The sequence below is a fragment of the Balaenoptera musculus genome, chromosome 13 (genome assembly GCF_009873245.2).
Source record: "Balaenoptera musculus isolate JJ_BM4_2016_0621 chromosome 13, mBalMus1.pri.v3, whole genome shotgun sequence".
In the NCBI taxonomy this organism is placed as follows: Eukaryota; Metazoa; Chordata; class Mammalia; order Artiodactyla; family Balaenopteridae; genus Balaenoptera; species Balaenoptera musculus.
This window is the reverse complement of record NC_045797.1, coordinates 83,243,332-83,262,692: the sequence shown is the minus strand read 5'-3', so window position 1 is coordinate 83,262,692 and position 19,361 is coordinate 83,243,332. Positions and strand designations below refer to the sequence as shown.

Genomic DNA, 19,361 nt, shown 5'->3' with positions numbered 1-19,361 from the left:
CCTGGAAGGGGCCTGAATCTTCGCATCTCTGCCCAGCAGATTGAAAGCGCCTGCATCCCTCCAGGAGTGTGTCGGGCTCGGACCTGGCTCTGTGATCCTGGGTGAGACCCTTCTCTCGGGGCTGTTTGTTTGCTCAACTGCAAAGTGAGAGAAAGGGTGGGACAACGGGGATGGTTTTTCTTTGTTATTATTCTTTTCAGCTGAACCTTTTCCTCCCAAGTGAAGTCATGGTGGAGGTCCATGTACACGGCAGGTGAGGTGGCCTCACGGGGGGTGGGGGAGGCCTGGCCACTTCCCGGCACCAGCCTGGGGTGTCTAGGGTCCCCTCAACTGCAAAAGCGTGAGGCTCGTTCTCTGGCCGAGACTGACAGCTGACGGTGGGCGTGTCTGTGGGCAGAATGTGTCCCCAGATAGAAATTGCCGGCTGGGGTTTGGACTTCTTGCTCCCCCTTCCCCGGGCCTACCGGTGTTTCCCCTGGGGCTGCCTCATTGTTCTCTGTTGGCAAAGGTTTGCTTTTTCCTCCTCAGTCGGGAACAGGAGGTGCCTCAGACGCCGCCGGAGAAGAACGCCAGGCCGGGGTTTTACGGCCCCTGGTCCTGGGCTCTTTGGCATCAGGAGCCTGTCGGGGGAGTGGGCGCGGTGGCTGGGCCTCCGGAGGCTCTAGGAATTCATTAGTGGGCAATGAGCCATTTTATGTTCTTTCCTGCCCACGGAGGATCGAGAGTGAACAGACTTGAATTTTACGTCTCAAGGAAATGCAGCACCTTTAGAAGTACCTGCCCCTACCCCCAACCCCCCACCACTGGGGGAGGCCTGGAGGGTTGCAAGGAGGTCCCACTTCTTTTTTTTTTTTTTTTTTTTAAAGGAAGTGTTGATTTTTTTTTTTTAATATTTATTTATTTATTTATTTACTTTTGGCTGTGTTGGGTCTTCGTTTCTGTGCGAGGGCTTTCTCTAGTTGCGGCAAGCGGGGGCCACTCTTCATCGCAGTGCGCGGGCCTCTCACTGTCGCGGCCTCTCTTGTTGCGGAGCACAGGCTCCAGTCGCGCAGGCTCAGTAGTTGTGGCTCACGGGCCTAGTTGTTCCGTGGCATGTGGGATCCTCCCAGACCAGGGCTCGAACCCGTGTCCCCTGCATTGGCAGGCAGATTCTCAACCACTGCGCCACCAGGGAAGCCCAGGTCCCACTTCTTGCTGCCCTCAGTTCCAGGGAATCTTATAATCCCATTCCCCAGTGCCTGGTAGTTTTGTAGCACTCTCTGGTTTTTCAGAGCTCTTCTACAACAATTGTGCTTAAAATAAAAATGTGAACTCCCTGCCCCGTCCTCTGAGCCCCTGCTTACTGCTGACCCCATCTCTTACCCCGCTCCCCTGGCCTTGTTTGCCATGCTTTGGCCACACTCACCTTCTTGCTGCTCCTTGACAATGCCAAGCACACTCCTACCTCAGGGCCTTTGCACTTGCTGTTCACTCGCTCAGAGCTGCCTTCCTAAGTCTGTCCCTTCCTCCTCATGTGTGTCCCTGACTCAGGAGTTCCCTGAGCATCCAAGCTAGAGTATCGCCCTGACCCCTAGCCCCCTGGTAATCTTTGTCAAATCACTTCATTTTATTTTTTTCCTAGCAGTTTGTGATCTGCGCTTACTTTCTCTTTTGGTGTCTTGTTACTGGAAAGCCAGCCCTTTGAGAAGTGGGGTGCTGGTCAGTACTCAGTATCCCTGATGCCTGGCACATACAGTAGTTCGTCAGTAAATTTCTGTCCAATAAATGGGTGGCTGACATTTCAGGAAGTGCAGGCTGGACGCTGGGTCCACAGGGGTCTCACTTTGTGAAAACTCACATCTCTAGCAGCCTCCCTGGACAGATGTGGCGAAACTGGGGCCCCTGGAGGAGGTCAGGGCCTGAACCCAGCCTGCCCGACTTCAGAGCTCTCTCTTCCCACCATTTCATAAGTGGACCTGTCTTGGGAGATCTCCATGGGCTATGAGAACAGTTACCACCAGTCCTCAGCCTGGGTGGGGCTCCCGGGAAGCCCCCAGATCTGCCGGGTGGGCTGGGATGGATGCAGGAATGACAGCGGGTGCCTCGCTTCCTTTCTTTAACATTTTACTGAAACTTGACTTGCGTGCATGAAGTGGACAGCTTGGTCAGTTTTCATAAAATGAACAAATCTGTGTCACCAGCACCCAGAAGCCCCCTCACGACCATTTTTGGTCATCGCCCCCCACCAAGGACAGCCGCTGTCTTGATGCTAATCGCCATGCGTCCACTTTGTAAATGGACTCACGCAGCACGTACTCTTCCGTGTCCTCCCGTCTCACTCAGCGTCACGCTTAGAGCTCCATCTATGTGTCATGTGTCACTGCGGTTCGTTTGGACTGCTCTGTGGTCCTCCGCTGTACCAACGCATTACGGTTTCTTATTCATTGATGGCGGGTAGACACAGGGACAGTTTCCACCAGGGACTTTTACAAGTCGTGCAGCTGTGAGCCTTCTCGGTGGACGTAGGTCCAACTTTCTGTCGGGAATACATCAACAAGTTGAATTTCTGGTTCATGGAGTGTGTGTAGTCATCTTTAGTAAATATGACAGGTTTTCAAAATGGTTGGAGATCGTAGGTTCCTTTTGTTTTGTGACGGGAGCTCAAATACCCAAGCAGTGGGAGTGGACACAGGAGCTACAATAAGACGTTGTGAGTGCCCACTGGAAGTTGGGAATGCAGCTGGCCAGCCGTCAGGGCCCCAGGTGACCAGAGGGCTAGTGCTGGGTACTGGTCATGGCCACGCAGGGCTCAGGGTTTAGCTCACTATCGCGTTGATGTCCTTTCCAGTCCTGCCCCCTTTGTGAAGCTTGCATCCTGTGTGGTCTCACCAGCACGTCTTGGCTTCCATGGTATGTTCTGTGGTCTTTCCCGCCCCCGGGGACATCTGCAGGACACGCAGCCCCTCTAACTCAGTTCTTGAATTGAGCAGTAGAAGAAAATGCCTCTGTCTTGTGCCAAACGTCTGTGTGAAAGTATTCTGCGAGCCACTGCCCTGGTTACCTGGGGACCGTGGGGGGACTAGTCATCCTAAAACCGCAGTCACCTCAGAAATAGTCATAATCCAAAATCCATCCGTCTTTGACTCCAGACCCACTATATTTTTCTCCCACCGGGACTCTGCTGCTGAATTAAGTTGGACTTCAGGATACATTAAAATAATTTGTCATCTCTTGAGCACACATCCACCCTGGTGTGAACGGGCAGATCAGAGGCAGCCCAGGAGGCCTGTGTCTGGGTGAGAGGAGGCGTCGAGCCCTGGCAGGAAGAAGCTTGTGTAGCTGCCTTTCCCAAGGAATGGCCAGCAAGGACGGTGGGCACTGAGCCCTCCAGGCCTGGGCAACTAGAGGAGGAACTGGCCCCAGAAATGGCCCTAGAACTGTTGCTTCTTAGGTGGTGATTCATAGTGAGTGCCCTGCGGGGCAGCCTGTGTGGTTTCAGGAACTGAGCTCTTTCAGCCTGGACCGAGGGTGTATCCTGAGGGACTCCTCCCTCCCTGCCCTGCCAGTGGACCAGATCACCTCCTTGAATGCAGAGCCATCCTTAGAGCTTGTGTTTGGCTGCCCACCCCTGACATCTGGCACAGGCCTGCGGGCACCCCACTGGGCTGTGGGCTCCTCAAAAGTTGGGCCAGTGTCCCTGCACCTAATACACATTGCAGGCACTCAGCATGTTTCTGGAGTGCATGCTGTGGGGAGAGGGGGCTGTTTCAAGGCAGTTTTGCAGCTCAGCCTGGATTTGAGTCTGCCAGGTTCTCAAGGTCGGCCGCAGTGACGAGCTCTGAGCCCCACTGGGTTCCCGGGCTGTAGCACTGGGAAGCCTTGTGGTTTGTCTCCCTGCTCCTGTGAGCCTGCCCTTTGCCGTTCTGTCCTCTGAGGTAGAGAAGTACAAGAGCACTGGCCTGGATTCTGTTTTTTTAAAAAACAGCCCTATTGAGATATAATCCACGTTCCATACAATTCACCCTTAGAAAGTATACAGCGCAATGGTTTTTAGTACATTTACAACTATATGCGATGCTATTGCTAATGGAATTGTTTTCTTAATTTCGTGTTCGGATTTTTCATTGCAAGTGTACACAAATACAATTAATTTTTGTATGTTGATCTTGTATCCAGCAACCTTGCTTAACTTATGTTATTAATTCTATTAAGGTGTTTTTTTTTTTTTTGGTGGATTCCTTAGGATTTTCTGTATATAAGATCATGTCATCTGCAGATAGAAATAATTTTACTTCTTCTTTCCAATTCAAATGGCTTGTATTCTTTTTCTTGCCTAGTTGTCCTGGTTAGAACCTCTAGTATAATGTTGAATAGAAGTGGCAAGAGTGGGCATCCTTGTCTCATTCCTGATCTTAGGGAAAAAGCATCTGGTCTTTTCACCATTAAGTATGATGTTGGCTGTGAGTTTTTCACAAATACCCTTTGTCAGACTGAAGAAGTTTCCTTCTATGCCTAGTTTGAGTGTTTTTATCATGAAGGGATGTTGGATTTGTCAAATGCTTTTTCTGCATCAATTGAGACGAGCATGTGATTTTTGCTTTTTATTTTATTGTATGATATACTACATTAATTGATTTTCAGATGGTAAACCAACCTTGCATTCCTGAGATAAATCCCACTTGGTGTGATGTATAATTCTTTTTATTCTTTATGTTGCTGGATTTGGTCTGCTAGTATTTTGTTGAGGGTTGGTTTGTTTTTCTTTTCATCCATGCCCATTAGGACATTGGTCTGTAGCTTTCTTCACTTGTGAAGACTTTGTCTGGTTTTGGTATCAGGGTAGTGCTAGCCTCATAGAACCAGTTGGGAAGTGTTCCCTCCTCTTCTATTTTTTGGAAGAGTTTGTGAAGAATTGTTATTAATTCTTTAAGTGTTAACAGAACTCAGCAGTGAAACCATCTGGGCTTTTCTTTGTGAGTGATTTTTTTATTATTAATTCAATCTCTTGCCTTGTTATAGGTATTTCAGACATATTTCTTCTTGAGTCAGTTTCGATAGTTTGTGTCTTTCTAGTTGGCTTAGATTCTTACAAGAATGTTTTCAAGACCTCTCTCTGCTGTTTTAGTCATTGTTGACATTTAGTGCGTTCTTCCTATGAGCAAGTATTTTGTGTGTGTATATATTAGCTCATTTAATCTTTATAAGAGCTTGATGAACTAGGTAGGATTATTATCATCTCCATTTTACATCCTGGAAAACTGAGGCAGAGAGAAGTTAAATAATGTGTCAGGGTCACACAGCTAGGGAATAGGAGAGCTAGGATTTGAGCCCAAGCAGTCCAGCCACACAGCCCTCTCCGTTCTCCCGAGGCCTTGCTCTGTGCTAGGAGCTGGGAGTACAAGAATGAGTCAATCCTGGTCACTGCCTGAGTCACTCCTCAGAGACCCCAGACCTAAGAGAGGGAGGTGCCTTAGGCCTAACGTGAACAAAGGGCTGAGAGGTCAGGCAGGGGCCCAGGAGAAAGTGATGGGTGAAGAGGGCCTTGAAGGAGGGTTCAATGCAGTGGGGCATGTGGGTGAGTCAGTGAGTGTGCCCCCTCGCCAGGGCTTTTGTCTTCTACCTCTCCTCTCTCCCAAGTGCTCAGAGAAAGGAAAGGGCGTCACAGAGAATCTTACCCTACGATGCTGATGCCCCGCCCAGCAGCAGGAGTTTGGAGCAGTAGAATTGGGCCCAGGAGGTCTGTCTGAATCAGCCAGGCCTCTGCAGTTTGCTGTCCCGGAGAGGAAGAGGCAGGACCATTTGTAAGACAATTGTGAGACAGAAATCAGGAGCAACCAGACATAACTCAACATAATTATTTCTGCATAATGACTTCTGCTCCTTGATTCCATCTCGAGCAATGACTGTAATCTTTATCTGTCACAGGAAAGCTGGTGGCTGGGGGAGCCCCTGTGGCTTAGCGATAGAGCCAGGAGGAAATTTGCAATTTGAGTTAATGGAGTGTTCCCAAGCAGCCTGGGAGCCAGAAGCCTCTGGAATGATGGCCCCTCCTGCTAGGAAACCTGGTATCAGAGCTGGCCCAGCCTCCCAGGGATCCAGCCCCTCCGCTTTGTCACAGATGGGGAAACTGAGGATGGCAGAGATCACAGGGCTACTCAGCACAGGCCCACCTCTCTGCTCTCCCCACTGCACAGAGCTTGCCCCGTGAGAGCTGGGGTGTGTCTGGTGAGACGGTGTCCATGTGGACTAGGGACGCTTTCATCCATCCCTGAGCTGATCCCTGAGCTTGATGTTCCTGCAGGGCTGCCCCCACGAGGCTGGAAATGGTCGGGCCTCTGTGGCCGGATGTCAGACTGACCTGCAGCCAGGCGAGGCCCCTAGGTATTAATTGTGCAGTATGGCTGGAGGGCGGGGTCCCCCCAGGAGGGCTGCAGCCCTGGGACCCACCTGCTCCAGCTCCGGGAAAGCAAAAGCCCCCCTAACCCGAGGGGGTGCCTGCCCACTGCATTCTCATGCCTCCTATAAGCCCCTGTAACTAACAAGTGCATCTGGAAAGAGCAGAAGTGGGCTTAGGGATTTGCATTTTGAGCGTCCCACTTAGCCGCGTGTGACCTTGGCAAGTGTCCCCAAGTCTGTTTGCTCCTCTGTAAACCAGGGGTTAGAATGGACCTTCCCCGCCAGGGCTGTTAGGAGGGCGGGATGATAAAATGACCACCAGACACAATGCTTCTAGCACATTCTACCACCGACTCTTGTTACTGGTTTTCACAAGGGTGACCTTGTGGAGGGCCCTTGACCCTGTCTTGATTTCCCTGAGTGTCAAAGCAGGGATCACAGAGTCGTGAGATGAATTCGCTGAGATCATTGACATGAAAGCGCCTTTTAAAAATATGAGACGAGGCGAGCATAGAGGAATTTTAGGGCAGTGAAACTGCTCTGTATGATACTATAATGGTGGATACAAGACATTATACATTTGTCCAGACCCGCAGAATGTAAAACACCAAGAATGAACTCTCATGTGAACTATGGATTTGGGGTGATAATGTCCACCGATTGTAACACATACACCCCGGTGTGTGGAGGGGATGCTGAACGTGGGGAAAGTTGTGTCTGGGGGACAGGGGGTCTGTGGGAACTCTGCTTTCTGCTCTGTTTTGCCGTGAACATAAAACTGCTCTAAAAAATAAAGTCTATTAAAAATGTTACATATAGATGCATATATGTGTGTATGTATATATATAAAATCTGTAAGTGACCTCCAGTGAGAATTTCTGGTGGGAAGATGTGTGGCTTTTCTGCTCCACGTCTGGAATCCTAGCAGTGAGCTTAAATAATGTAACTGGCATATGAAGCTCTATATTGGTGAAGCAGGGTCGAATTTCAACTCTGAACAAAGTGCACTCTGCCTGCAGTTATGTCCGTGTGATGCATTTTGGGGCACTCGTTTGTCAAACGTGGATTATTTATGGAGCGCCTGCTGCATACAGGCTCTGGGCCAGGAGCCAGCAGCTGCACAGAAACGAAGACGCCGCCTCCCTGCCCTTGTGGAGCTCTCAGTCAGTTCGGGGGAGCTGCAGCCCCTCACTCTGCAGGAGCAAGGGGAGCCCCGGGGGCCCTCACACTGTGGGGGACTGGGCTTTCCGGGGTGGGTGAGCTACTCAGTTCCTGTCCTCAGGACCACTCCAGTGAGTGCATATAAAGCATGATCATCGCTGTGGAGGGAGAGAACCTTGTATTACGAGAAGATAATGCGGAAATGGGCGTAGATTGCACGGAACCGACCGGAGAGAAAGCCAGTTGCTCTGAGCCGGGGTGTCCCCGCCCCACATGATGGTCTGTCCTCTCTTCCAGGGCATGGTCTAGCAGCCCAGGCCAGGACGTGGGACCGGCCTCCGAGGTTCTGATCTCTGCTCCCTCTCCGCCTCCACTTGGCCTTGGGTAAGTGTTCCTGGAGACCAGACGGGCCTGGGGGCAGGTGAGGATGGGGAGCTGAGGGGCCTCTACCACTCTATGGGGTCCTGACCACGTGCCGGTGTGCACGGACTTGACCCAGCTCAACGGAACGAACAGGGAAGACCGGGCTTTGGGGGGACAGCCTGCCCAGCACTCCCATGAGATGGGTCAGGAAACTGGAGCCTGGAGACAAAAAGAACCACCCGGGTCTTACAGTAATCTAGGTTTCTTGTCCTAAATTGGCCGGGTTTTTGTGGGTAAGTCATTTGGCCTGGGTGCTTTGGTGGTGGGATGCGTCCATTGAGGAGAATTAGCGAATCAGAATATAAGGGGCAGGGAATTCCCTGGTGGTCCAGTGGTTAGGACTCAGCACTTTCACTGCTGAGGGCCCGGGTTTGATCCCTGGTCAGGGAACTAAGATCCTGCAAGCCATGCAGCAAGGCCAAAAAAAAAAAAAAAAAAAAAGGAATATAAGGGGCAGACTTTTTTTTTAACTATTTATTTAATTTAATTTATTTATTTTTAATAGATCTTTATTGGAGTATAATTGCTTCACAATACCGTGTTAGTTTCTGTTGCACAGCAAAGCAAATCAGCCATATGCATACACATGTCCCTGTATCCCCTCCCTCTTGAGGCTGCCTCCTCCCCATCCCACCCCTCTGGGTCATCGCAAAGCACCGAGCCGATCTCCCTGTGCTATGCCGCTGCTTCCCACCGGGCAACTATTTTACATTCGGTAGCGTGTATATGTCCATGCTACTCTCACTTCACCCCAGCTTCACCCTCCCACCCTGTGTCATCAAGTCCATTCTCTATGTCTACCTCTTTATTCCTGCCCTGCAACTAGGTTCATCAATACCATCTTTTTTTAGATTCCATATATATGTGTTAGCATATGGTATTTGTTTTTCTTTTTCTGACTTACTTCTCTCTGTATGACAGACTCTGGGTCCATCCACCTCACTACAAATAACTCAATTTCATTTCTTTTTATGGCTGAGTAATATTCCACTGTATGTATGTGCCACATCTTCTTCATCCATTCATCTGTCAATGGACATCTAGGTTGGTTCCATGTCCTGGCTATTGTAAATAGTGCTGCAGTGAACATTGTGGTGCATGTCTCTTTTTGAATTATGATTTTCTCAGTGTGCCCAGCAGTGGGATTGCTGGGTCATATGGTAGTTCTATTTTTAGTTTTTTAAGGAACCTCCATACTGTTTTCCATAGTGGTTGTATCAATTTACATTCCTACCTACAGTGTAGGAGGGTTCCCTTTTCACCACACCCTTTCCAGCATTTATCATTTCTAGCTTTTTTGATAATGGCCATTCTGGCCGGCGTGAGGTGATACCTCATTATAGTTTTGATTTGCATTTCTCTAATAATTAGTGATGTTGAGCATCTTTTCATGTGCCTCTTGGCCATCTGTATGTCTTCCTTGGTGAAATGTCTATTTAGGTCTTCCGCCCATTTTTTAACTGGATTGTTTGTTTTTTTGATGTTGAGCTCCATGAGCTATTTGTATATTTTGGAGATTAATCCTTTGTCTGTTGCTTCATTTGCAAATATTTTCTCCCATTCTGAGGGTTGTCTTTTTGTCTTGTTTATGGTTTCCTTTGCTGTGCAAAAGCTTTTAAGTTTAATTAAGTTCCATTTGGTTATTTTTGTTTTTATTTCTGTTACTCTAGGAGGTGGGTCAAAAAAGATCTTGCTGTGGTTTACGTCAAAGGGTGTTTTTCCTATGTTTTCTTCTAAAGGTTTTATAGTGTCTGGTCTTACATTTAAGTCTTTAATCCATTTGGAGTTTATTTTTGTGTATGGTGTTAGGGAGTGTTCTAATTTCATTCTTTTACATGTAGCTGTCCAGTTTTCCCAGCACCACTTATTGAAGAGGCTGTCTTTTCTCCATTGTACGTTCTTACATCCTTTGTCATAAATTAGGTGACCATATGTGCGTGGGTTTATCTCTGGGCATTCTATCCTGTACCACTGATCTATATTTCTGTTTTTGTGCCAGTACCATACTGTCTTGATTACTGAAGCTTTGTGGTATAGTTTGAAGTCGGGGAGCCTGATTCCTCCAGCTCCATTTTTCTCTCTCAAGATTGCTTTGGCTATTCGGGGTCTTTTGTGTTTCCATACGAATTGTAAGATTTTTTGTTCTAATTCTGTGAAGAATGCCATTGGTAGTTTGATAGGGATTGCATTGAATCTGTAGATTGCTTTGGGTAGTAGAGTCATTTTCACAATATTGATTCTTCCAATCCAAGAACATGGTATATTTCTCCATCTGTTTATGTCATCTTTGATTTCTTTCATCAGTGTTCTATAGTTTTCTGAGTACAAGTCTTTTGGCTCCTCAGGCAGGTTTATTCCTAGGTATTTTATTCTTTTTGTTGCAATGGTAAATGGGAGTGTTTCCTTAATTTCTCTTTCTGATTTTTCGTTATTGGTGTATAGGGATGCCAGAGATTTCTGTGCATTAATTTGGTATCCTGCAGCCTTACCAAATTCATTGATTAGTTCTAGTAGTTTTCTGGTGGCACCTTTAGGATTTTCTATGTATAGTATCATGTCATCGGCAAATAGTGACAGTTTTACTTCTTTTCCAATTTGTATTCCTTTTATTTCTTTTTCTTCTCTGATTGCCATGGCTAGGACTTCCAAAGCTATGTTGAATAAGAGTGGTGAGAGTGGACATCCTTGTCTTGTTCCTGATCCTAGTGGAAATGCTTTCAGTTTTTCACCATTGTGTATGATGCTTGCTGTGGGTTTGTCATATATGGTCTTTATTATGTTGAGGTAGGTTCCCTCTATGCCCATTTTCTTGAGAGTTTTTATCATAAATGGGTGTTGAATTTTGTCAAAAGCTTTTTCTGCATCTATTGAGATGATCATATGGTTTTTATTCCTTAATTTGTTAATGTGGTGTATCACATTGATTGATTTGCATATATTGAAGAATCCTTGCATCCCTGGGACAAATCCCACTTGATCATGGTGTACGATCCTTTTAATGTGCTGTTGGATTCTGTTTGCTAGTATTTTGTTGAGGATTTTTGTATCTATCTTCATCAGTGATATTGGTCTATAATTTTCTATTTTTGTGATATCTTTTTCTGGTTTTGGTATCAGGGTGATGGTGGCTTTTAGAATGAATTTGGGAGTGTTTCTCCCTGTGCAATGTTTTGGAAGCATTTGAGAAGGATCGGTGTTAGCTCTTCTCTAAATGTTTGATAGAATTCGCCTGTGAAGCCATCTGTTCCTGGACTTCGGTTTGTTGGAAGATTTTTAATTACGGTTTCAGTTTCATTACTTGTGATAGGTCTGTTTATATTTTCTAATTCTTCCTGGTTCAGTCTTGAAAAATTGTACCTTTCCAAGAATTTGTCCTTTTCTTCATGGTTGTCCATTTTATTGGCATATAGTTGTTTGTAGTAGTCTCTTATAATCCTTTGTATTCCTGCAGTGTCAGTTGTGATTTCTCCTTTTTCATTTCTAATTTTATTGATTTGCGTCCTCCTCCCTTTTTTTCTTGACGAGTCTGGCTAAGGGTTTATCAGTTTTGTTTGTCTCCTCAAAGAACCAGCTTTCAGTTTTATTGATCTTTGCTATTGTTTTCTTCATTTCTATTTCATTATTTCTGCTCTGATCTTTATGATTTCTTTCCTTCTACTGACTTTGGGTTTTCTTTGTTCTTCTTTCTCTAGTTGTTTTCAGTGTTGGGTTAGATTGTTTATTTGAGATTTTTCTTGTTTCTTGAGGTGAGATTGAATTGCTATAAACTTCCCGCTTAGAACTGCCTTTGTTGCGTCCCATAGGTTTCGGGTCATCATGATCTCGTTGTCATTTGTTTCTATGTATTTTTTTATTTCTTCTTTGGTTTCTTCAGTGATCTCTTGGTTATTTAGTAGCGCACTGTTTAGCCTCCATGTATTTGTGTTTTTTAGTTTTTTTCCTGTAATTGATTTCCAATCTCATAGCGTTGTGGTCAGAAAAGATGCTTGATATGATTTCAATTTTCTTAAATTTTCAGAGGCTTGATTTGTGACCCAAGATGTGATCTATCCTGGAGAATGTTCCATGTGCACTTGAGAAGAAAGTGTATTCTGCCACTTTTGGGTGGAATGTTCTATAAATATCAATTAGATCTATCTGGTCTATTGTGTCATTTAAAGCTTGGGTTTCCTTATTTATTTTCTGTTTGGATGATCTGTCCATTGGTGTAAGTGCAGTGTCGATTTCTCCTTTCATGGTTGTTAACATTTGCCTTATGTATTGGGTGCTCCTATGTTGGGTGCATAAACATTTATAATTGTTATATCTTCTTCTTGGATTGATCCTTTGATCATTATGTAGTGTCCCTCCTTATCTCTTGTAACAGTCTATTTTAAAGTCTATTTTATCTGATACAAGTATTGCTACTCTAGCTTTCTTTTGATTTCCATTTACATGGAATATCTTTTTCCATCCCTTCACTTTCAGGCTGTATGTGTCCCTAGGTCTGAAGTGGGTCTCTTGTAGACAGCATATATATGGGTCTTGTTTTTGTATCCATTCAGCCGGTCTGTGTCTTTTGGTTGGGACATTTAATCCATTTACATTCAAGGTTATTATCAATATGTATGTTCCTATTACCATTTTCTTAATTGTTTTGGGTTTGTTTTTGTGGGTCTTTTTCTTCTCTTGTGTTTCCCACTTAGAGAAGTTTCTTTAGCATTTGCTGTAAAGCTGGTTTGGTGATGTGAATTCTCTTAGCTTTTGTTTGTCTGAGAAGTTTTTGACTTTTCCATTGAATTTGAATGAGATCCTTGCTGGGTAGAGTAATCTTGGTTGTAGGTTTTTCTCTTTCATCACTTTAAGTATATCCTGCCACTCCCTTCTGGCCTGCAGAGTTTCCACTGAAAAATCAGCTGATAACCTTATGGGGATTCCTTTGTATGTTATTTTTTGTTTTTCCCTTGCTGCTTTTAATATTTTTTCTTTGAATTTAATTTTTGTTAGTTTGATTAATACGTGTCTTGGTATGTTTTTCCTAGGGTTTATCCTGTATGGAACTCTCTGTGCTTCCTGGACTTGGGTGACTATTTCCTTTCCCATGTTACGGAATTTTTCCACTATAATCTCTTCAAATATTTTCTCAGACCATTTCTTTTTCTCTTCTTCCTCTGGGACCCCTATAATTTGAATCTTGGTGTGTTTAGTGTTGTCCCAGAGGTCTCTGAGATTGTCTTCAATTCTTTTCATTCTTTTTTCTTTATTCTGCTCCTCAGCAGTTATTTCCACCATTCTGTCTTCCAGCTCACTTATTCGTTCTTCTGCCTCAGTTATTCTGCTATTGATTCCTTCTAGTGTATTTTTCATTTCAGTTATTGTGTTGTTCATCTCTGTTTGTTTGTTCTTTAGTTATTCTAGATCTTTGTTAAATATTTCTTGTATTTTCTCAATCTGTGCTTCCATTCTATTTCCAAGATTCTGGATCATCTTTACTATCATTACTCTGAATTCTTTTTCAGGTAGATTGCCTATTTCCTCTTCATTTATTTGGTCTTGTAGGTTTTTACCTTGCTCCTTCATCTGTGACATATTTTTTTTGCTGTCTCATTTTTTTTTCTTTTTATGAGTGGGATTGTGTTCCTGTTTTACTGGCTGTTTGACCTGAGGCTTCCAACACTGGAGTTTGTAGGCTATTGGGTAGAGCTGGGTCTTGGTGCTGAGATGAGGAACTCTGTGAGAGCTCAGTCCAATGAATATTCCCTGGGGTCTGAGGTTCTCTGTTAGTCCAGTGGTGTGGACTCGGAGCTCCCACCGCAGGAGGTTTCCCCAAACCCCGGGCCTGCGAATCAAGATCCCTCAAGCTGCGTGGGGTGGCAAAAAAAAAAAAGAGAAAAATAACAAAGTAAAAAATAAAATTAGACTAAGAAACTAACAGTTATGTTAGAAAGAATGTAAAAATAAAAATATAGATGAATCAACAACCAGAAGGTACATCAGTACCACAGTAGTAAAATAGAGGAGGAGGGAAAGGAAACAAAAGGGGGGGGGGTGGATGGAAAGGCCTTGGGTGTGGAGGGCGGGGCCTAAGCAAGGGTGAGGTTTGGGGGGTGGGTGGGGCCAATGCTCAGGACCCCCAGGGCTGGAAAAGGCCCTGGGGGCTGTGCGGGGTGGGGCTTAGGCTCAAGGAACAGAAGGGGCCCAGGCGTTCCCCCAACCCCGGTCTCAGAGGGCAGAGGACCTCCCCTGGGGGCCCAGCAGGCTTCCTGGGCTCGAGTGGGCGGGGCAAACTCCCTCCTCTCCTCTCCTGCTCCTCCGGTCTGGGGTCTGGGAGGGCCCCTCCCGCCTGCCTCTCCTCATCTCCCCGGCCTCCCTCCTATGCCCCCGAGGACCCATGTGGCCTGGAGGGGGGTTTGGAGTGCGGGGATCGCCCTGGGAGCTCAGCAGCCTCCCAGTGCCTGAGCGGGTGGGGCAGGCGCCCTCCACTCCTCCCTGAGGGCAAGGGGCAGACTTTGAAGAGGACACTCCGGGGGAGGGCAGGGGTGAGTGTGGTCGGGGCCCTCAGTGCCCCCAGCCCACGTCCCACAGCCCTGGGCTCCTCCCACAGGATGCCTGGTGCCCCTCTCCCAGGTGAATAGACTTTGCTCCATCCCCAAACCAGGGTCTGCAAGGACGCAGCACCCTGCAGCTGGCTCCAGCTGTCACCCCTGATGACAAAGTGGGAAATGGGTATCGAGTCCTCCCTCCTCTAACTACGAAGGGGCCCCGGTCGCTGAGGCTCTTGCCGCTGAGCTATTCCCTCTCCACCCACATCTCCTGTCATCCTCCACCCAGACCCCATCCTCCCAGAGGCACAAGGGTCCCGGTGCTGAGCCTCCCCTCCCCTCCCTTCTCACCCCGTCAACCCAACCCCCTCCCATGGCCACACCAGACCTCAGCCGCATCGTTTACCTCTGACAGCTTGGGTTCAGACGCCCCCTTCTCCCACCCACCTCCCTCTTCCCAGTCGTCTCTCTCCAGCCCCCGCCTTTGCTGCCCTTCCCGTGTCCCCAAACTGATCACAGGAATCTCTTCCTCGCCCAGAGCCCCCTCACCCTCCTGTCCTCCTGCATGGCAGGGCCCTAACCGGGTCCGAACCCCAAACCTGGAGTACTGTACCCCACCTGCTCTCCTGTCAGCCAAGGGGCAAAGTGCAAGGTAATTAGCATGACCTGCGAGCCCTTCATCTGTTTGAATCCGCTACCCTCCCGGCCTCATCTCAAGCTTTGGGTGTGAGGGAGGCTCTGTGAAAGCAGGGCACCTGCACCGTCTGAAGGTGGCATCCAGCCCCTTGGCCTTTGCTCAGCCTTGCCCTCTGCCTGCACCACCTTTCCCCTTGTATCCGTTTCACACATCCCATCCCTTCCCAGGCCTTCCTGACCCTGGGCGGAGCCGGTGCCTGTCACCTGTGCCCAGAGGCACTCTGTACTGCTCCCTTGTGATCCCTATTGCCCTACGGGCTGCACGTTGCTCTTCTCGAGCTGAGTGTTCAGTCCTGTCCCGAAGGAAGGAACCAGTCGGTGGGTGGGACAAAGGCCTTTGACCTTGGATCTGTGCACTCGGATCCCTCTAGGCCACTTAGCCTCCCCCCAGTCTCACCCATAAGGTGGTTAATCACACCTCCCTCCCTGGGGTGGTTACAAGAGTAGAGCTAAGAATAGTGTCCGGTGCGGTGCTGGGTCTGGGTGCCGTGGGGGTAGAAGGAGGATCGGTGGTCCCTTAGCTCCTCCGCCTTCCCGCCCAGTTGTCCAGTAGTTAGTACAGTGACTGCCCTTCGTCCTCAGCCCTGCCCTGCCTGCCCCCAGTGCTCTGAGCGACCACTGAGGCCAGGGATGTGGGCTCTGTTCCCGAAGTGGGGGGAGGGCTTGGGGCAGCGGCTGTTGGAGACTCAGCCCTGCCTGGCCATGCCCAGCCCAGGAGAGCCAGCCTTAGAGCCGTCCCAGGACGTCTGGAATTTTCTCGCCCTCAGAAGCAGAGGATGCCGCTTTGTAATTCTCATCTTCCCACCCAGAAGGCATCACCTTTAGCGCTCGGCCATGAGGCTGAGATCTGGACCTCAAGCATGCTGAAGTGTCACCACCTTAATTTCCGAGGTCGCTGGGTGCCCGGCATGACGACCGGTGTGTCTGAGGGCAGATGCCAGGTTGCCGGTTCCATCTGGGGGCTCCCACCAGATGTGAGCTGGCAGCTCAGACACACAGGCCCCAGCAGACCCCGGGTGTGGCTGCTTTCACGCCGGCACAGATGCCGCGGCACCAGCCGAGCACTCTCTCTCCTCCCCGCATCCCGTGGGTGGGGCTTTCCTGCCTCTCTTGTTTGGACACTGGGGTGTGGACTTCCTGACGGAGGGGTGTTTCTCCCACTGCCCCATCCTTCCTTCTCTCATCTTCCCTGTTCACCCAGTGAAAGCATTCCCTGGGGCGGAAAAAGAGACCCAGGCGGGGCCCTCTGCCTCAGGAGACAGATTAGTGAGTGCGTCTCTGGGCTTTTCTCCCCAAAGAAAACAGGCATAGCTTCACGTGGAAGGTGCTGCTTTCATTAGTCCAATCTCCTTTCACCAGCCCTGTTGGAGCTGGGTCTGGGTCTCCTTACCTGGACATCACCTGCATACAGATGCCCAGCTGGAGGCTGGCGGGTGGGCCCAGGTGCACGGGGTGAGGGTGGTGCCTGGCCAGGCTGAGTCCTGCTGAGGCATCAGGAGTTGGAGCAGGTGCGGGGGTCCAAAGGGGGCAGAGGAGCTGGTCCGTGGTGTCTCTTCCCATCCCGAGGCCCCGGGTATTTCAGTGCACACATGGCAAATACTCAGTAACCCCTCCACCCCTACCACCAAGAGATCAGAAGCTCTGGGGGGCAGATGGCACCTCTGGCACAGGAACATCCTTGGTCAGGATTTGCTGGGTCAGTGATGGGAAATGGGAGGACCCCCTTCTCTCTGTCCCTCTGCCTTTGGTGATAGACAAGCCAGTGTGTCCCCTGCATCCTCCATCTCGGCCCACCTGCTCCAGGCGCTGGAGAAGAGGCACCTGCGTGCTGTGGCTGCGAGTCCCAGCCTCCCCCCACCAGCAATCATGCATTCATTCCCTCGACAAACATGTACCGATCACACACACTAGAGCTTCCAGGCTCTGGGCTTCCAATGGAGAACCAACTAGAATAAAACCTGGCCCCAGGAACTCTGTATTCTAGTTGGGGGGAGAGAGACAATTCAGTAAAATAAAGAGAAAAAATAAAGTAGGAAAGGGGATAAGAATGTTTGTTGGGGCTTCAGTTTTGGACAGAGGACTTACAGAAGGCTTCACTGAGAAGTGCCCTGAACCAAGACCTGATGGAAGCGAGGGAGCAATTTGATATCAGAGGAAGAGCCAGTGCAAAGGGCCTGTGGCAGTAGCATGTCTGAGGTGTTCCGGAGTGGCAAGGAGATCAGTGTCACTGGAGGGGATGAACAAGCGGGGGGCTAGGAGATGAGCCGGACAGGTGGGAGGGTGTAGATCATGCCTGAGGAGAGGGACACTCACAACCATAATCCAACAAGGAGAAGCATCTCAGTGCAGCCGAAATCGCACTGCAGGGTGGACCTCTGCACACACTTCAAAGATAATTGTTGCTCATAGAGATTTAACCATGGCTATGTAAGATGGTAGATGAACAGGGACATGGAGACCAGGGGTTCTGCAGGGGCCAGGAGAGACATGCCCCCGGGCTAACCTCTCCTCTGGGTGCTGTCCACCTGCCCGTCCCGAAGTGGCCTGCAGAATGGAAGCTGCTGTGGTTTTGAGGCGGGGCACCACGAAAGGGAAATCCTTCCTAGGTTGTATGTTGAGGGTTATTTTTAGAGTGACTAGCGATGACTTGGCAATGTCAGTTCCTGTGGGCGTCTCCTTCAACCCTCAACCACAGGGGCACGTCCTGCATGACGAGCGTCGTGGGCAAACGCGTGCTCACACGTGCGCACACACATGCACACACTGTGGTACGTACCACTTGTCTTGGCATTCTCATCCACTGCGCAATCAATGGAGGGATGGGGGCCATTGTCCTGGCCTGTCTGCAGGACGGCCAGCCCCAGGCAAGGGAATCGCTGTCTTTGGCATCCCTGAGCTTCTGCTCTGGGTAGGTTTCTGCATGAGAAGAAAGGCAGGGGTAAAAGGAAGGGCACCTGCTGGTCAGTCTTTGCTCAGCGCCCAAGGGGTGGGACAGAGAGGGAGGCTTCATAATGAACAAACGAAGGATCGAGCAATGTCCCCGAGGTCTTCCTGCCTGTTGGCCCCTGGCGGGGCCCCTGAGCCAGGCCTGGGCCCACTCGGCTCTTCCCCCGCTGTCGCCCACCTCTCCCGTCGAGCCCACGCTGCTCTTACTTCTTACTTCACCTCCCAAGGCACCCGGTGCGGTCCCAGGCCCATGGCCATGATTTCTGAGACAGCCCAGATTTCACATTTTCTCTCCTGTGGACCCCTCAAATTTTCTTGGGTTTGTCAGACCCCAGGTGCACATTTTTAGCTTAGAAATACCCCTGGGGCATGCTTACCAGACGGTAGCTCTGGTGGCTGTTCCTAGGACCTCAGAGGGTCTCCAGGAAACTGGCTCTTCCACTGATGTCGCAGAACATCTGGGTCAGAAGGCCTCTGATGGACAATTCGGATACCTGGAGGGCCAGGAAGGCGGGCTCTCGGGCACGCTGGACAGCGCTCCGCGGCTACAGATGCACTGAACTGCTGGGCCCGCGGAGGAGCTGGGGCTGCCTGCCAGGGGCGCCCTCGTCGCCGGCCTTCTCTCCCTCTTCCTTGCTTCCTCTCACCAATTACGCGTCCATCCTGTGTGTGTGTGTGTGTGTGTGTGTGTGTGTGTGTGAGGTGCTGTACTAATTGGCTGTGGATTATTCCTAGCCGCGCCCTGAGTAACTGGAACTCAGCTCTATGTCTTTGGGGAAAAGGGTCAAGGAAGGACCCCTGGGCCCTGGCCTGGAATGCCACCTTCCTTCCCTCCCCCTTCTGCCACCCCTTCCGCTGCCCCCCTCGCTCCCCACACACCTCCAGCACCGTGCTGTCTCAGAGTTAGGCTAGAGTAGGAACTAACTCGCAGTAGAAAAGGAAAGAGGAATTCACGCCTTCCACGCCTTCCTTCCTTCCCAGCTAGACTGGAGGAGCTTTGGGGGCACCTTGTACTTTTGTGTATCCCAATGATTCCCACTCAGTAGGTGCTCAGTTAATCTGTGTTGATCGACACTTTCTGTGTGAGTTTGTGCTTTGGCCCCACCTCTCCCTGCAGAATCTGTGGCTTCTGGTGCTGTGATTTAAAGAATAAAAATGGCAAAGGGCCACGTTTATGAGCTGTCTTCACTCTGATTGTAAATACAGTCTCTGATGACAGCTCAAGACCTTAGCCCTGGG

General features: G+C 49.1%; 1 protein-coding gene and 1 non-coding gene across 5 annotated transcripts in view; both read left to right on the top strand.

Moving 5' to 3' along the window:
- Nucleotides 1-19,361, top strand: part of HPCAL1 (hippocalcin like 1) — a 111,638-nt gene that overhangs the window by 71,659 nt on the left and 20,618 nt on the right. For 3 of the 4 annotated variants that reach the window (XM_036873206.1, XM_036873203.1, XM_036873204.1), the window contains one exon: nucleotides 7,834-7,920. The exons of the other annotated variant lie outside the window; for it this stretch is intronic. The gene's annotated coding sequence lies outside the window, so the exon portion shown is untranslated. The remainder of the gene's footprint in view (nucleotides 1-7,833; nucleotides 7,921-19,361) is intronic. 4 annotated transcript variants of the gene reach the window in all.
- Nucleotides 8,277-8,349, top strand: TRNAE-UUC. The gene has a single exon. It is a non-coding gene; the product is annotated as a tRNA-Glu (tRNA).